The 18,633-nt window shown below is 40.8% G+C and overlaps 1 protein-coding gene across 2 annotated transcripts in view; it reads left to right on the top strand.

The window, feature by feature from the left end:
* The window catches only part of HDAC9 (histone deacetylase 9), a 1,019,027-nt gene that overhangs the window by 704,863 nt on the left and 295,531 nt on the right, over positions 1 to 18,633 (top strand). The window lies entirely within an intron of this gene.

Here is an 18,633-nt window from a genome sequence, read left to right as displayed (position 1 = left end):
CTTTTTTTTTTATTGAAATTCCTGTGAAGTAGTAAATCCATGTACTCAGACATCATTAATTTGGGGTAAAAAAAATCATGCAGCTGTACCCAGCATTCCAGCCCTCACTCAGAAGACTGAAAAAATCTTTGCTGTTGGACAGCAAACCACTGTGAGAGGAGTTAGAACTCATTCCACACAGCAGCTCCGTCGGAGTTAACTTCATTAGGCTGCTCCTGGTAGGAATGGGGCTCTAGCAGGCACTGTCTAGAGAGTAAGAAGGTTAGCATGTTGTGAAACTCCATTCACACAGTATGTACATCAGATTAAATGAAGAAACAGGAGGGAAATGCTGACGTGGTGAGACTTGGCTTTATCTCTGACGCAGAGTTGGTAGGACTGAGCAGCGGATCATTGAAACTGATAACAACAATGGTGACTCTTAAACTCCTCACCACTGACCACATGCCCCACTGGAATCCATAGATTATCTGGAAAATCCTTAAGTTCACCAGTATCTTAAGGAAGAATCCTTCAAGTCTCAAAGTGTCACACTTTGCCACAACAAACATGCCCCTCTATTCTTGTTACTGGCACATAAATAGCAAAAGGATTTTATCTTTTTTTGAAGACACAGAGTGACTAGAAATTGCACATGCCAGGTCAGTGGCGCTTGTATTGTAGAAAGCAGTCGATCATCCTGCGAGGCGGTATGTAGCGGAACATTAACACACACGACATGCCCCTTATCTCCACCAGCTGCTGTACGAAGGGCTCACACCTTCTTTCCATATGGAGTATCGGTCACAGTATTCATTCATCAACTCCGTGGTTGGGCTTGGAATCCGAAGGTCCTCCCTATAGCTGCTCTGTTTCTTTTTCATCTCACCATGACTAAAGAAGCTAAGGTGTGGGCATTTTAACCCACAAGTGATCCCAAGGGAACGTGCTGTCATTTACGTGTTCCTCCCATGGCTGAACAAAAGAGGGGAAGCATGAGAGTTCACCCACCCATTGTCATCATAAATCTATCCTAGCGCCATTTCAAAGGTCCCAGGGTCTTGGCAGAGCATCTCACATGAAGTGAGTGTATATATTCAAAGAGCTAGCATGTCGTATCCCACGGAAGGAGGGAGAACACCCATTGTAACAGGCTGCAGAGCGCACTGAAGCAGAAGACACTCAATAATGCCCTAGGTCTGCAATTCAGAAAGATGACTTTTATTATTCTCCTGCAGGAAGGAAAAAGTGATGGTCACGGGGCACTTCCTCACTCTGGCAGGTGGCCTTAATTATGTCTGGTTTTGCAGAAAATAAATAGGTGATTGGCTCAAGGGTATGATTTAAAAGCTCTTCAAAGTCCGAAACCCTCAAATCTGATGTACCTACCCAACTGATGTTCTACCATTAGAATCATGGCATTTTAGAGAGACTAGTCACAGGGGAGGGGACACAGGTTTCAGAAACCACTGTGATGACGCCCATGGGCAAAGAACATTGATTTAGGAATTAGAACATTTGGGTTCAAATCTCCACACTGTCCTTGCTTCAAAAGTTTCTCCCACACTACAACTCTGAATTGTAGATTCTGATTCAACAGATCTGATGGGGCCCGAAATTTGGCCTTTCTCACCAACACCCACGTGATATCAATGCTGCGTATACATGACCGCACGTTGAGTGGCACGAGCCAGTATGACCATGAACGGGCAAATCACTTAATATTCCTGGGCCTCAGTTTCTTTACTTCTTTAAAGTAGAGGTGATTAATAAACTGTGCTTTCTTGTCCTCTTTGGAGATCAGCTATGGCACACATAGGGATTTGGTTGACTAAGACTTAGAATACAATTTGTCTGCCTTGGGCAAATAGTTTTAGGACAGGAAAGTGTCTATAAGGGCCAGGGGTGAATGGTGACAACAGAGGTCTAGGGTGCAAGGGGCCCTCCAGATGCAGTTGACTTCCAACCCAAGAGAAGGAGCCACCTACTGCTGACGCGTGCTGACATAGGAGAGCAGCAAGTCTACATGTGACACTAAGCGAAGAAGAGAAAACTGTTCTTCAGTAAACTATGCGTGTCTTGTGGTAGAGATTTTTACACATTTTAGATTCTTTAGCCACATAAAAATCCTGACAAGAAATACAGTGTACCACTATAGAATAAATTTGTGCTCATTCGTTAATTAATTTCCTTCACAAAGATTTATTAAGCAGCTATTATACTTCAGACCCTTGCACCCACGACCATTAATACTAGCTTTCATGGTATACAATTTAAAAGTGACCTATAAAACAAACAATATAGAAAATCTTTTTAAAGTTCATATCTGTATTAGTTTGCTCCATCTGTCATAAAATATACTATAGACTGGGTGATACAAACAGAAATTGATGTTCTCACAGTTCCAGGAATTGCAAGTCCAAAATCAAGGTGCTGAAGGATTGGTTTATTGTGGGGCCTCTTTGGCTTTCAGATGGTTGCCCCCTTACTGTGTCCTCCCCTGGACTTGTGTATGTGTGTGAGGGAGAGAGAGAGAGAGCACACATGTGCATGCATACTTCATGTCCTTTTTAGGACACCAGTAATATTGGATGAGGACCTTATGCTTATGACCCCATTTAACCTTAAATACTCTTTTAAAGGTCCTGTCTACAAATACAGTCACATTGGGCTTCAACACTTGAATTTGGGAGGAATACAATTCAGTACATAACAACATTTATGTCTAGGGTTGACTTTGATTGAAATCCTAGCTCTGTGCTTTATCAACTCTGGGACTTTATTCAAGGTACTTAATTCACATCTCTAGTGCTCAGTTTTCTCTTTGTACAAGTGACTAAGGAATGCATTTATTAAGCTATCATGGGGAATAAACAGGATCGTGTTGGTAGAATGTGAATACAGTGTCCAGACTTACCAGATTCCCCACTCTGCCTCCTATGTCTTTCTTTAGATGCTGGCCAAAGATTTGGCTTTTTGTTTTCTTTGGGTAATACACTTGACTTTACTACCACTTGAACTGAATCTACTAATATTGATAAATCAGGCTTTTTTTCACTCTGAATCTTTCCTACTGCCACCGCCACTATCACTATTGCTGGAGAGAAAATGCCTGCTGGAATCTTCAACACTCACTGTAAGAACGGAGGCCGTTGAACTTCTCAGATGCCTTTTAAGTGGAAAAACATAATTATTTTATTTTCTAAACAAAACAAATAAAAGATTTGGCTTACCGACATCATTCTACATACTCTGTTGAGCTTTAAACTGAATAAACTGTAGGAAAACTAAACATCTTACATATTAAATCAGGCTTAGGTGACTTTAGTGATTTAGAAAATATTAGATAATTTCTAAGTTACCAAATCAAGAGGCCGGATGAAGAAATATCTGGTCCACAGTAGATGATTCATTTAAAATATACACTTTAGCCCTGGCCGGGATAGCTCAGTTGGTTAGAGCATCGTCCTGATGCACAGAGGTTGCCAGTTCGATCCCTGGTCAGGGTACATACAGGAGCAGATTGATGTTTGTCTCTCTCTCGCTCTCTCTCCTGTCCTCTTTCTCTAAAATCAATAAAACATACACTTTACCTGATGCATTGTGGAAGTTGAAAAGAATTGAATTTCTTTTATAGTTAAACAGTGTATCTACAGTAAACAACATGTCTAAAAAGGCACAGAATCCGTACTCTGATGAAAAACCTGTTTCTTTGCTGAGTCTGGTGTCTGCCGGGGCATCTGATCATTTTTCAAGCTTAAACTCAATTATTCAGAACTGCTCCATGGCCCTAGCAGCAGCATGGAAGTGAGAGCTTACTAAACTGCTTAGTCTTGGCCGGCAAGTTTGGCTTCTCAATTTTCAGGGTGAAATACTCAAGGCATCCTGGGAAGCATCGTGCACCACATTAGCCATGCACAGTGCATGTTCTGTTAATAGGCACAAATAGTTTGACATTGAACTCTGGAATATTTCCGAAAGGAATCGGCAAGCTGCGTTTAGATTATACAAAGGAGACCGTGCCTAAATTCCTTCTGCTTTGAGTCATTCTATTTCCCTTTTAAATACTTTCACATCCACTTTCAGTACAGGTAGCTTAATTTCTATCATGTGCAGCTCTTCAGAGCATTAGCTTTGTTTCAGGTGCCAATGATTGAGCTCTGCTGGATGTGCTTGGAAAAGGTCCACATTCATCCAGGAAACTCTGGTTGAACTGGATCCATATGTAGCTAAAAAAAAAAAAAAAGTAGTCTTCTGATTGGAGGTATTTTCTGGCTTCCAGCATTATCACATATGATTTTGTTTTGATGTGCTGTGGAATAGAAAGTAATGTTGGAACCAAAACTCAGGGATTTTTTTTTTTATCCTTAACATTTACTTAGAGCTTCCTACTTTCACTATTGTGTTGTAGTTATACTATGTTAAGTACTTTATGTGCATTAACTAATTTAATGCTAGTAATAATCCTATGAGGAAGGTAGTGACATCTTCAGTTTTCTTAAGGCTCAGTGTTGTTAATGAACGTGTCCAAGTCTGAACAGCTTGTGTAAGTAAGGGGAAGTAGTAGTTTTCAAGGTCTCTAACTCTAAAGTCAACAAGTATAAAGAAGGTGTTATTGAACCAAACATGGACGAAACCCTCGCGGAAGCTATCACCCAAGGGAATGGGATAAGATGAAGGTAACGTCGAAAGATTAGTTCCTTGGGATTTCTGTTATAAAGCTTATGAGAAATCAAGACAGTTTCTCCAAATCTGGAGTCCTGGAAGCTTCTAGGGAGAAACTAATACTTAGACAAATGATTTGTAGTCATTATCTCTTGGTACAATGTATCCTGATAGGGCTAAGTTTTTAATAAAGCTCTTCTTCACATATCCTAGTTTGACCTCTAGCTTCGCCTTTTCTTTCTTCCTCTCTTACCCAAATAGAGTTCTTCGTACAATTTGGAAGAAAAGTGACATTTCTCTCTGAACTTAGTGCTTCTCAAATAATGGCATGTGAAGCACAAGATTTTGTTTGCTTACGCTTTATTTCCTATGTCATAAAACAATACTTTTATAAAATGCATAACAAGGCATTATGAGAATTGAGATACAAAAAAAATGTACAAAATAAAATAATTCAATTATTTTTATTAGATCCAACAGAGGTAAAATTATTCTAGACAGCTTGTTATTAAAGGTTCTATACGCTTGCTTGTGTTGATGTGGTGGACCGAGAGTGCTCTGTGGACCACCACGGTTCCCTGGACCACACTTTGAATAGCAGTATTCAGGCCAGTGATTCTTGATGTGGTTGAATTAAAGTCTATCATCTTGTTAGTTTCATATTGGTCACATCTGGGTTTATTGTTGCTGTTCGGTTGGTTGGTTTTCCCTTTACATCTTTTTTCACCTTCCTTTGGATTGAATATTTTAAAGAACTATTTCATTTTAATGCTCCTATTGGCTTCTTTGTTGTGCCTCTTTAGTTTTTCAGTAGTTCCTCTTGCATTTGCACTTAATACTGATCACAGTCTGCTTTCAAGTACTATTAATCTGCTGTGTGTTTTTGTCGCCACACATTTTACATTACCCGTGCCATAAACCCCACACATTTATTTTACTCTTTTTGCTTTAGCTAGTCAATTATCTTTTTTAAAGGAATGAAGATAAGAAGAAATCTCTGTTATAAGTGCCTTCATTATCATTTTTAGTGCTTTATTTCTTCGTGTCAATCCAAGTTTCCATCTGGTATCATACTGTTTTTCCTGATTTTGTAATGATTTCTTTTAGCAATTTTTGGTAACTCAGGTCTGATGGCAATACAATGGCATAGCTGCTATTTTTCTGAAAAAAATAAAACACCTTTATTTTATCTCAACGTTACTTATTTTAATTTTTTTATTGATTGATTTTAAAGAGAGAGGAAGGTGAGAGAGAAACATTGATTTGTTGTTCCACTTTATCCATGCGTTCATTAGTTCTTTTGTGTATGCCCCAACCAGGGCTCGAACCTGCAACCTTGGTGTAATGGGACAATGCTCTAACCCACTGAGCTACCTGGCCAGGGCTCTTTAAGTTAATTTTAAAAGATATTTTTGCTAATAGAGAATTCTGGGTTGCCCTTTTTATTTCCTTTGAAAATGTCATTCCATTGTCTTCTAGCTTGAATTTTTTACTAAGAGATATGCGATCTTCCTATCTTTGCTCATTTTTATGTAATATGTCTCCTTTAGCTGGCTATCTTCAAGACTTTTTGTTGTGTTTTTAGCAGTTTGATGTGTCTTGGCATGATTTTCTTGTATGTTTGTTTAATTGATTTTTTTGGCTTTTTCTAGTTTTGCTTTGAATATTTAAGACCTGTGGTTTCATTATTTTCGAGAACCTCTCAGTCATCTCTGTAATATTTCTTTTGCCTCATTTTTTACTCTCTGTCCTCTTTCAAGAATCCAGTTAAAGTGTTAGACAATTCAGCTCCCTTGTTTTGCTGTGACCTTCGCTCCTCAGTGCTCCCTCCCATGTTTATATTTATTCAGACTTTCTTTTTCTTATTATGAGGGTGAGTGCATCATTCTTTGCAGCTTTCAGTACCCTAAACAATAGAGTAAATTTAGACCAATTATTCTTAAGTTGTTTTCACTATGTGAAAGACCATGAAGTTATTCATTACAAGAAGCCCATGATTCGTTTGCATACCCAGCGTTGTCCACAGACTGAATAAATATTATGCGTCAGAAATGTAAGGCTACATTTTCAAATGCATGCCGGTGTTGCTGTAATTCATATACTTCAAATGAATTTAAAATCACTGTTGAATTAATTATAATTTTCACTATTATAAATTTTCTCAAATAACAAACATTAATAGTGCAATAAAACCCTATAGTGCTATGAATATTTGTAGCATTTTCTTGAAATGTTAACCTGGGCATCCTTGCTCCAAGTCGTGTCCTCAGACAGAGGCTAAAATCCCTTCTAAACACACCCCAAGTAATTATCCACTCCAAGCTTCCTACCCTAAGAAATCTCCTGAGTTAGTCTGTGATCACCAACCCAGCCAGTTCCTGTGAGACACTCTTTTCCCTTTCCTGCTTTAAAAATTTCAAGCTTTGTGTAAAAATAAGTCATTTTGGACAGCAGAAGTTCGGTATTGGCAGCCCAAGATCCATATTCAAGGCGTAGTTTTTTGTTTTGATTTAGCCTGGCTGCAGATTTTTTTTCTTAAGCGAATTCTCAACATTTACAATTGAAAAATTGCTGCTAGGGCCCCACCTCATTTGACTTACATCACATGACATCTCCATTACCAGTCTCACCACTGGGGGCACTCAACCACGCACTACAGCTTTAGCCCAAAACTGTACCTTTTCTACATAGGAGTTTCTCCAGCTTTTTAAAATTTTTGTACTTTGTCCCTGTTCAGGAACTCTTTCTGTCTACATTGGTCATTCATCCTTTTAAAACCCCGCCAAAAAATTCTTTACACCCCAGTTAACATTAGATTATACCTGCTGCAGATCTGAGAAAATATTTAGGGAGGGCCCTGGCCGGTTGGCTCAGCGGTAGAGCATCGGCCTAGCGTGCGGAGGACCCGGGTTCAATTCCTGGCCAGGGCACACAGGAGAAGCACCCATTTGCTTCTCCACCCCTCCGCCGCGCTTTCCTCTCTGTCTCTCTCTTCCCCTCCCGCAGCCAAGGCTCCATTGGAGCAAAGATGGCCCGGGCGCTGGGGATGGCTCTGTGGCCTCTGCCTCAGGCGCTAGAGTGGCTCTGGTCGCAACATGGCGACGCCCAGGATGGGCAGAGCATCGCCCCCTGGTGGGCAGAGCGTCGCCCCTGGTGGGCGTGCCGGGTAGATCCCGGTCAGGCGCATGCGGGAGTCTGTCTGACTGTCTCTCCCTGTTTCCAGCTTCAGAAAAATGAAAAAAAAAAATATTTAGGGAGAAATTTGCCATTTAAACAGTAAATTACATGCCAAATGCATGTTATCAAGTTTCAGATCTATCTTTGGACAATTAACTATTTGGATCTTGGATTATTTTGTATACTTATGTCACATTTGCTGTCCAATTTTATGTTGGGTGTTCTCAAAAAACAAAACAAAACCCTTAATGCCCAAAAGGCTACCAGAAGCCCAGAGGTTTCTGAATCAGAGGTGAGGCAGGGTGGGAGGCTCTCAAGAAGCATCTTTATTTTTTGCCAAATCCAGATCATGAATTTTTGGTCATTAAATTTCATGCTTTGGCCTGACCAGGCAGTGGCGCAGTGGATAGAGTGTCAGTCTGGGATGCAGAGGACCCAGGTTTGAGACCCTGAGGTTGCTGGCTTGAGCACAGGCTCATCTGGTTTGAGCAAAAGCCCGCCAGCTTGAACCCAAGGTTGCTGGCTCCAGCAAGGGGTTACTCAGTCTGCTGAAAGCCCACGATCAAGGCGCATATGAGAAAGCAATCAATGAACAACTAAGGTGTTGCAATGCACAATGAAAAACTAATGATTGATGCTCCTCACCTCTCTCCATTCCTGTCTGTCTGTCCCTGTCTATCCCTCTTTCTGACTCACTCTCTGTCTCTGTAAAAAATAAATATTAAAAAATTTTTTCATGCTTCGAATTCATGATGAAATAGATAAACTGAAAACTAGGTTATTTCATAGTGTTTTTAAAAAATTATTTTATTGATTTTATAGAGAAAGGAAGAAGGGAGAAAGAGAGAAGAAAAGAGAGAGAGGGAAATATCAGTTTGTTGTTACATTTATTTATGCATTCACTGGTTGATTCTTGTGCATGCCCTGACCAAGGATCCAACCTGCAACCTTGGTGCGTCAGGGCTATCTCTAACCAACTGAGCTACCGGGCCAGGTATAATGGACATTTTATACCTAGCCTTCAGATGCTCAGAGTCTGTATCAAAGGAAGTGAATTTTTTGGAAGGATCTGTATACACAAAAATGATGCTTAGGCCTGACCTGTGGTGGCACAGTGCATAAAGCGTCAACCTGGAAACTCTGAGGTTGCCGGTTCAAAACCCTGGGCTTGCCTGGTCAAGGCACATATGGGAGTTGATGCTTCCTGCTCCTCCCCCCTTCTCTCTCTCTCTCTCTCTCTCTCTCTCTCTCTCTCTCTCTCTCCCTCCTCTCTATAATGAATAAATAAAATCTAAAAAAAAAAAAAAGTTTAAAAAAAAAATGATGCTTATATATGTATTTTCACTCAACCAAATAAACATGGCTGCTCGAAGGCATCAGGCCATTTATCACTCCCGGACTTTCACGTGTGCAGGGACCATCCCAACATTCTCATCAACAACCACTTCTCAAGGACCTGGTTTTCAATAAGTGGAAATTGTGGGGGTTTTTTTCCTTCTTAGTATAGATGCCAATAATCATATGATGTCCTTGATCTTTTATTTTGCCACTTACATTATATAATTATTTCCCTTTTGAGGTCATTAAAAGAAATTGCAGTCTCTTTCGTTGATGTATTAGGGAAAGATACATTGAGATTGGAGCAAACGAACGAGAAGAACAGCAATAGTTCTTTCCTGGCTCTGTCACTAACATATGTGAAACTTAAGAAACGGGAAAGGGCAGAACAATTCTTAAAAATACGTTGATATTGGTGTAGATTATATTCAGTAGACAAAATTATTTGGATAAATTCAGGAAAAGAACAATGTTGAAAAAAATCATTCTTGGTTGGATTTCAAATAAAAAGCAAGAGATAAAGCACAACTTTAAGAAAGTCAGTGATAATATAAAGCCTTATCCTTTTTTCTCCTCTCCTCCATACCCTCTGGGCTCTCTCTCTGCTTTCTCCTTTTGCTTCTCATTCCTTCTATTTTCTTTTGAATCTTGCCATAGTCCTTAAAGGATTCGAAGAAGCTTTCAGAACAAGTAAATATGAACTCTGTGTGTGTGTGTGTGTGTGTGTGTGTGTGTGTGTGTGTAAAGTAGGTGTGGTAATCACTCACAATGAAAATACAAGAAGCCAGGAATAAAATTAGTACATAAAGTGTGTGCTATAATAGCTATGACATTTGCTAGAGAAAGACCATGACATTGGCCTTGAATATTCTCGCAGCCAATTTGTAGAAGGTAACACTTATTTATATGGTTCTCAATGTTTCCAGGGCAGGACTCCTTCACCTTGGCCTTACTGACATTTTGGGTCAGATACTTCTTTGTTATGCAGTCCTGATGCCCTGTGAGATATTTGGCAGCATTCTTGGCTTTTACCTAACAGAAGCCAAAAACATATCTTCCCCATAGGCGCGACAACCAAAAATGTCTCCAGAAATTGCAGATAGCCCCTGGGGGAACAAAACCACCCCCACTGAGAACACCTGCGTTAGAAAAATGGCAACCAAATTACACCACTTGGGAAGGAAAAGCCCAACTAGTTCAGATACAACCTGGGGCATTTGAATTTTTTAATATTTTAGAAAATTTTACATGGTAGAAAGTTCAACACCTTTAAAGTAAAATATTCATATAGGTCTTAGCTGACTTATTTCATTAGGAAAATTTTGATTCTATAAGAATTATTAGAATCTGTTTTTAAATTATTATTTACCTAGTTGTTAGATTATGATTATATTAGCATAAAATCAATATGAGTTAAGAGCTCATACTTGTTTTTTCTGGGTTCTCATTCCAACTCCACTAATTACTAGCTGAATAACCTCTCTGAATTTCATATACAAAACTTCTTAATAACAACATCAGTGTCAGTGGTTGCTCTGAGAATTGTGTGCATTGATATAGACAGAGAGCTTTGTATAGTGCCTGATGTAAATAAGTACTCTCTAATTATGAGATAACTAAAATTATTGCCATCATTATTGGTTACTCATAATAAAGACCATAACTTTATACAGTAGGGGTAAATATGTAATAATAAAACTGAAAACCTGAAATGTTCATAGTAGTTTTCTGTCATTTTCCTGAGTTTTGTTCTGCTCTGACTTCCAAGTGAATGAGATCACAGTTCTACCATTTTTAATCCATAAGTGATGTTTGAGTCAGCAGTTTTCCTTATTGTCTCTTATTCTGTTTCACTGCCAGTAATAGAGCTTGCAACATGATGTTCTTTTTTCCGATGTGGATAGTGTTATCTGGTGGCTAAGTTTTTATAAATAGATGTGTCAATGGTACGTTTTTGGCTCTTCCTCTCCCTCCCCTACAGGTCCTTCTATCTCTGTAGAGAGAGCATCTTCCTGCTTATTTAGGAGCCATAGGTAGTGACTAGTATGAATAATTGCTGTATTCTTCCAAATTGCTGGACATTTCCCCCATCTCTTGTTCTTTCCTTTTTGTCTTTAAACAAATCAACGAGTCCTCTGGCCTCTGCTAACTATTCTGGGATTTTCATATTGCCAGTCGCTCTGGATTCTCTGAAGTCCACCAAGCATGGAAAACATGCTTCTCTCACTCTTTTAACATTAACATTTGCAAGTTGATACCGAAGAGTTCTACTTCAATCTCATATTTTTACAGATTTTAAAATGTAGTGTATATCTCAGTTTTAATTACAGCTTTCTCTATGTCTTGGCCCCTTTGTGCCCTACTGAGTAGACACGCGTCCCTGGAACTGTGGGCTTGGAGATCTCAGTGCCAGACTCTACTGCTGTCAGAGATGCATCACCTCCTTGGGGACTGAATCTTCCTTCTGGGCCAAGCTTGTAAAATTCTCAGTTCTAACCCTGTCTTACCAGGGCTGTCTGGTTCCTTTGAAAGACTTAAAATGAAAGACTTTTTGTGGGATAACCTCACCTCATATTTCTGAACCCCAGTTTTGGACACATGCTAGGTCCAGACCCTCCTACATATTTATAAAGTGAGTTGAACATTTGGAGGATTACTTCAAGATCAATAGATTTTAATTCTGGCAGTAAAACAAGGCCTCTGTGGACAGTTACTCAGCAGACTGAACTGCCTTCATGTTTTGTACATTCATTCCATTGTTGGAAATATTCGAATGTTGAAAGCATACTGTTTTTTAGAAAGTATATAAGCAGTTTGGTAAACATTCCAGATGAATTCTAGGGGAGGCAGTAAGTTGCATATTGCCTCATTAATTCTAAAATACATGTGTACATCACTAGCCATGTATGAAGCATGTGCTTAGGGACTGCTGCCCAGGATCTAAGCTAGAGTTTTTACCCTGTAATCAAGCAGAGTAAATTTCTGACCTTAGAAAAGAGACAGCAAAGTTACCCATGCTCACTCGTATGTGTGAGAAATATGCTCTTTCTTTTTTTTTCCTAATTACACTAATCTTTGCAATTAATAATATATCAGTCTCTTTGAATTTGAATAGCCTTCTTTCAGTTCTAAAATTCTGTCTTCAAGATCAACACAGTCTAGGACACAGTCTGTTTAAGTAGTGGCTCAATCTCTCACCTTCTTCTCCCAAGATGACATCTGTGTGTTTGAGGAAGAGATAGAGTGCCGATGGGTTGATGGGTACCAGGCTGTCTTCTGGCTATTCAGGTTTCCATGGCAACATCCCTGATTCACCTGACTGTTCCTGGTCTCCCAGCATTTTGAAGCTGAGTTCAGACGCTGATTTTCTCCCAATTTCTAATTTCATTGCAAGATGGAGCTTGGTGGGGTTCGCAGGCTCCAGTAACCTCACCTTGGATCTTCTTGATGCTAGGGTTCCCCAGTGCTTCCCCTGTGGGCCCCTTTTGACCCCAATCTTACTAACCCCATCAGAGGATCTCCCACAGCATACCCTCCCTTGGAGAATAATGGGACCTTGAGACTTCCATTTGTACCACACAGGACATGAGAGCATCTCAGGAATGCTTCAGGCCGACTTCCATTTACTTTTCACACTCCCCAATCAACTTTTCTATGTGGTGCTTGAAGTTTAGTATGGACATAGATTGCATAGTCCTACGTGTAAACCAGAGCCAAGACATGCTTATTATTTACTTATTATAAACCCCCCGAACAGGTTTTCTGTTCCGGGGTTTGCTCACTCATCGCTCTCTGCCTCCCTACTGTCCTTGCACCTCTCTGGTTGCCCTTACTCCAGTCTTTCAGGACCAGAGGGATGGCTTTTGGCTTTTTCCTCTTCTTGTTGTATCCTGTGTATAGCCTAGGGCAGCAAGCCCTGTGTATGGCTGCCATAGATAGAAAGGGCTTCATTCGAAGAACCCTCATCAGAGAAGCAGCTAAAAGATTGTCTTGACTCTGTCGCCCACAAGGACTATCATCTGAGACAGCTAGACTTCATTCAGGGCATGTAAAGGGCTTTGAGGAGCAAATTCTCTTTCACCACAAAATCTGGGTTTTTTGGGTACATTGATGCAAAGTCCTATTTTCAATGTCAATTTCTTTACCTTTCTTTTATATCAATTTTAATCTCTTTCTGTTTACGTACCACTGTCTTTTTTTTTTAGAGAGAGAGACAGAGACACAGAGCGAGAGACAGAGAGAGGTACAGATAGGGACAGACAGGCAGGAAGGGAGAGAGATGAGAAGCATCAACTCTTTATTGCAGCACCTTAATTATTCATTGCTTTCTCATATGTGCCTTGACCAAGGGCTACAGCAGAGCAAGTGACCCCTTGCTCAAGCCAGAAATGTTGGGCTTAAACCTGAGACCTTGGGCTTTAAGCCAGTGACCTTTGGGCTCAAGCCAGTGACCATGGGTCATGTCTGTGATCCCTCACTCAAGCCAGTGACCCTCTGCTCAAGCTGAATATCCTCGTGCTCAAGCTGGATGAGCCCACGCTCAAGCTGGCAATCTCAGGGTTTTCAACCTGGGTCCTCTGGGTCCCAGTTTGATGCTCTATCTACCGCGCCACCGCCTGATCAGGCCATACCACTGTCTTCTAATGCATGCTTACATATGTGAGTGCATGTTTACATGCATGCGTGTGCATGCGGGGGCATGGGCACACACACACACACACACACACACACACACACACACACCAGGCAGAAGAATGAACCAGTGGACAGACCAAAGAAAAGTAAATGTGATGCATGGAAATAACAAAGATAAAAGCACGCTGATTTTTTTTCAAATTATAGTATAGTTATGTCTCTTTTTATTTTTACATTTTTTCCTTTTTTTTTTTTTTTTGTATTTTTCTGAAGCTGGAAACGGGGAGAGACAGTCAGACAGACTCCCGCATGCGCCCGACCGGGATCCACCCGGCACGCCCACCAGGGGCGACGCTCTGCCCACCAGAGGGCAATGCTCTGCCCCTCCGGGGCGTCGCTCTGCCGCGACCAGAGCCACTCTAGCGCCTGGGGCAGAGGCCAAGGAACCATCCCCGCCCGGGGCCATCTTTGCTCCAATGGAGCCTTGGCTGTGGGAGGGGAAGAGAGAGACAGGAAGGAGGGGGGTGGAGAAGCAAATGGGCGCCTCTCTTATGTGCCCTGGCCGGGAATCGAACCCGGGTCCCCCGCACACCAGGCCGACACTCTACCGCTGAGCCAACCGGCCAGGGCCCATTTTTTCCTTTTTATTGTATTGATTGGGGTGACACTGGTTAACAAAATTATACAGGTGACAGGTACACAGTTCTACAACACATCATGTCTACACTGCATCGTGTGTTCACCACCCCAAGTCAACTCTCCATCCATCGCCATTTACCCCTCCCCTCCCCCACCTGCCCCTACTTCCCCCCCAGCTATCACCACACTGTTGTCCATGTTCATGAGTTTTTCTCTTTTCTCTCCTGTTTTGCCCTCTACCACCCTCTACCCGGCCTCCTCTCCCCAATAGCTGTCAGCCTGCCCTCTATCTGTGAGACTGTCTCTATTCTATTTGTATCCTAGTTCTGGCTTTAAGAGTTTGCCTTGCATGTCTTCACTGTAGCAAGGTCTCAGTAACCGGGAGCATCATCAGCAGGATTGCTTCCGGCTCCACTGCCATTCCTTTCCCCTTTCTTGGCCTAATCTATTGCAATTTATGTCATTTTCCATATCTAGAGCCATCTGTGCCACCCCCTGAATCTCCCTATTGTCAACTTCCAAACGCTAGGGCACCTGTCTCCTTACAGTTCTAAGTCCTTCCGGTCTCCACTTCCGCCATTATTGTATTGCCGACTCAGGTCCTTAGCCCTGTCTCCATGTATTCATCTGCCTGAAATTTTTCTTGCTCTTCTCCCTTCCCAACCTCTCAGTATCCCATTCCGTGCCAGGAATCACTGTCCATTGATGGAGGCAACCATCCTCTCTTACCTAACGTTTTCACCTGCTGTCAGGAAGTCTTGGCAGCAGCTGAAATCAGAGCTCTCAGATGATTTCCTTCTTGACTCTGTCCCCAATATAGGGAAAGGTTGTGGGAAATCTCTTTAACAATAAGGGGGGCATAAGGAGAGGGGAAATACATTTTGCCATTGAAAATTTGGGAATATCTTTTAGTAAATAAATTTGGGATTATTCTAGGGAGGGTTCATGCCTCTCTTTTTTTAAACCTTTGGAGCTATTATTACATTGTAACAGGAAAATACATACGGGTTGGTTTTGGTAGCTGATGGCCCTGAAACACCATTTGGAATTGACTTATACACAAGCTTTTGGGATATAACATTGTTGTGGACTGAATTGTGTCCCCCCTAAAATTCATATGTGGAAGCCCTAACCCTGGATGTGCTTGAATTTGATATTCAGAAAGTAATTAACATTAAGGAAGGTAACAGGAGTATTTTGATAAGATTGGTGGCCTAAGATGAAGAGAAAGACAGATCTGTCTCTCTTCACGTGCACTCAACAAGGAAAGGCCATGTGAGGACATAGTGAGGAGGCAGCCATGCGCATGCCAGGAGGGGAACTGAGCCGGAGCTGGAAAGAGAACTGAACTGGCTGGCAGTCTGGTCTTGGACTTCCTATCCTCCAGAACTGTGAGAAATAAACTCCTGTTGTTCAAGTCACTCATTCTACGCTATTTTGTTATAGCAGCTTGAGCTAAGACAAAACTGTTCATCAATTCAGAATTGAATGCAATTAACCATTTGTGAATAGATGGCATTCACAAAACTTAATAAGTATTACTATTTCATTATAAAGTAAATGTTCATAAAACATAGGTTGAAGTGGTATTTAGATAAATGTTCTAATGTTTAAATATATGTAAATAAATGGACGATAAACCACATAGAATCCTAAAAGGAAGCTGTTTAAGAATAAGCCTAAAATTTAGATGTGGTCAAAAGCTCAAACATCCATTGAGCATCTATGTGCCCAACACTTTTTCAATCAATAACCTTATTGATTGAATAACCTTATTATTTCAATCAATAATCTAATATTCTTATTAGAAAAGTGAACCTTATAGTGTAACCCTTAATACCCATTACATAGTAGGTATCCAACAATTGTTAGCTGAATTAACAAAAACTATTTTGATTAGTAAAAGTTGACACACCAAAATTGATGGCACTGAGTAGTATCTCTACAGGCACACTTTAGAAAGATAGAAAGATATGTACAGGAAGATGGATGTCAGAGACAGTTATGTGTGACTGTCTAATGTCCCTTATTATTGTGGTTAAACACACATTGTTCTCAGCTGTTGAAGTACTTTTCTAATCAAGTGTGATGTTCATAACTTTTTGGAAGAAAATTTTCTGCTTAAAAAAAGAAAAAGAAAACATACAATGTGTTCCAGTATCAAGTAAAAAAGGTTTGAGAATTATATGTGGGTTTGAGTCACCCATTAAGTGTTTTAGGGCAGTGGTCTCCAACCCCCAGGCCGCGGACCGATACCGGTCCATGGGCCATTTGGTACCGGTCCACAGAGAAAGAATAAATAACTTACATTATTTCCGTTTTATTTATATTTAAGTCTGAACGATGTTTTATTTTTTAAAAATGACCAGATTCCCTCTGTTAACATCCGTCTAAGACTCACTCTTGCCGCTTGTCTCAGTCATGTGATACATTTATCCGTCCCACCCTAAAGGCCGGTCCGTGAAATCATTTTCTGACATTAAACAGGTCCGTGGCCCAAAAAAGGTTGGGGACCACTGTTTTAGGGCATATTGATTTGTTTATGTTTGCTTGCCTTCCAAATAATTTTAAATCTGATTAACGAGAACTTTTTATGATACCTGTAGCTCTGTAATCGTTGAAAAATTGGTTAAAAACTGGGCAATGCCATATAAACCTTTTTTATTTTCAACTTACACAACCATCTTCCTCAAAGATATAGCCACATGAAACTCAAATAATGACTTTCTTGGTTTAATAAAAAATAAAACTTTCAATGTGGAGGGAAATGATTAGATTTCAGTGTCCATTTGATGATTTCCTACGTTTTTTGTTTTTTGTTTTTTTTTTGTACTTTTCTGAAGCTGGAAACGGGGAGAGACAGTCAGACAGACTCCCACATGCGCCCGACCGGGATCCACCCGGCACGCCCACCAGGGGCAACGCTCTGCCCACCAGGGGGCGATGCTCTGCCTCTCCCGGACTTCGCTCTGCCGAGACCAGAGCCACTCTAGCGCCTGGGGCAGAGGCCAAGGAGCCATCCCCAGCGCCCGGGCCATCTTTGCTCCAATGGAGCCTCGCTGCAGGAGGGGAAGAAAGAGACAGAGAGGAAGGAGGGGGTGGGGGTGGAGAAGCAAATGGGCGCTTCTCCTTTGTGCCCTGGCCGGGAATCAAACCCTGGTCCCCCGCACACCAGGCCGACGCTCTACCACTGAGCCAACTGGCCAGGGCCTCCTGCAAGGTTTTGGCTGATAGTATTGACCATGATGGTGTTGACTGGGACACGGGCTGGATGTTCTTAGAAAGCAAGCATTACTTCAGGACTGTGGTAGAACCGCAGTGGCTGTGAGGGTCAGAGGTCTGTGTGAGAGTCTTTGGCCAACTGAAGAGTCTCTCTGAGCCACAGTGTATTCATACTCATTTCATAAACACTTATTAGGCCTCCTCCATGTGTTAGGGTTACAACACGGCTGTAATTGTATCCGAAACAGTAGCAGCTAACAATTGCTTATCACTTACTCATTTAATTCTCACCGAAGTCATATGCTGATGGGACTTAACAAGTTGCCATTTCAGAGCTAAGGGAACCAAAGCACAGAGATGGTCATGCATTCATTGCCCAATGTCATTCAGATTTATGCCACCCGTAATTTCGCCCAGACCATTTAATTCCAGAAACTTCTATCTTCACCACTCTTGTTGTGTAGAAGGTCTTACTTTTCTACTGATTTATTATTTTCATGTGTTTATTTATTCATTGTTCTTGACAGAATTTAGGTTGGTAAGTGTCTTCTGAGAGAAGGCCTATGACAATGTCTAAGAGTCTGCGTAGTGCAATTATGAACATGTGTTATTTTTATTTATCAGATTTGCTTCTGTCATTAGGGCTCTTTTATTCTTTAAAAATATCTTCATTTTGTGTAGAACTTCCTTTCTTTGACCCATCTGAGAAGTCTTAATATTTGCATGGTCACAAAAATTGTATTGTATTACATAGTGCTTGAAGTAACGAATGTGCCCTAAATTAGAGACTTCTACAATTTGGTAGTCTTTTTTTTTTATATATATTATGAAATATATTGTACATAAAAATATGTAACATAGATGGTAACTATAAACCAGCAGGCAAATCCAAAATACTGGTTCACGCTTTGTTTTGATAATAATATTCCCTAGTAGAAGAGCAATCATGTGTTTTAATGGCCTCTAGTTTTAATCAGA

Source organism: Saccopteryx leptura, chromosome 12, assembly GCF_036850995.1.
Source record: "Saccopteryx leptura isolate mSacLep1 chromosome 12, mSacLep1_pri_phased_curated, whole genome shotgun sequence".
NCBI classification, from domain to species: Eukaryota; Metazoa; Chordata; class Mammalia; order Chiroptera; family Emballonuridae; genus Saccopteryx; species Saccopteryx leptura.
Note: the sequence above shows the minus strand (reverse complement) of the source record. Positions and strands in the feature narration are given on the sequence as shown.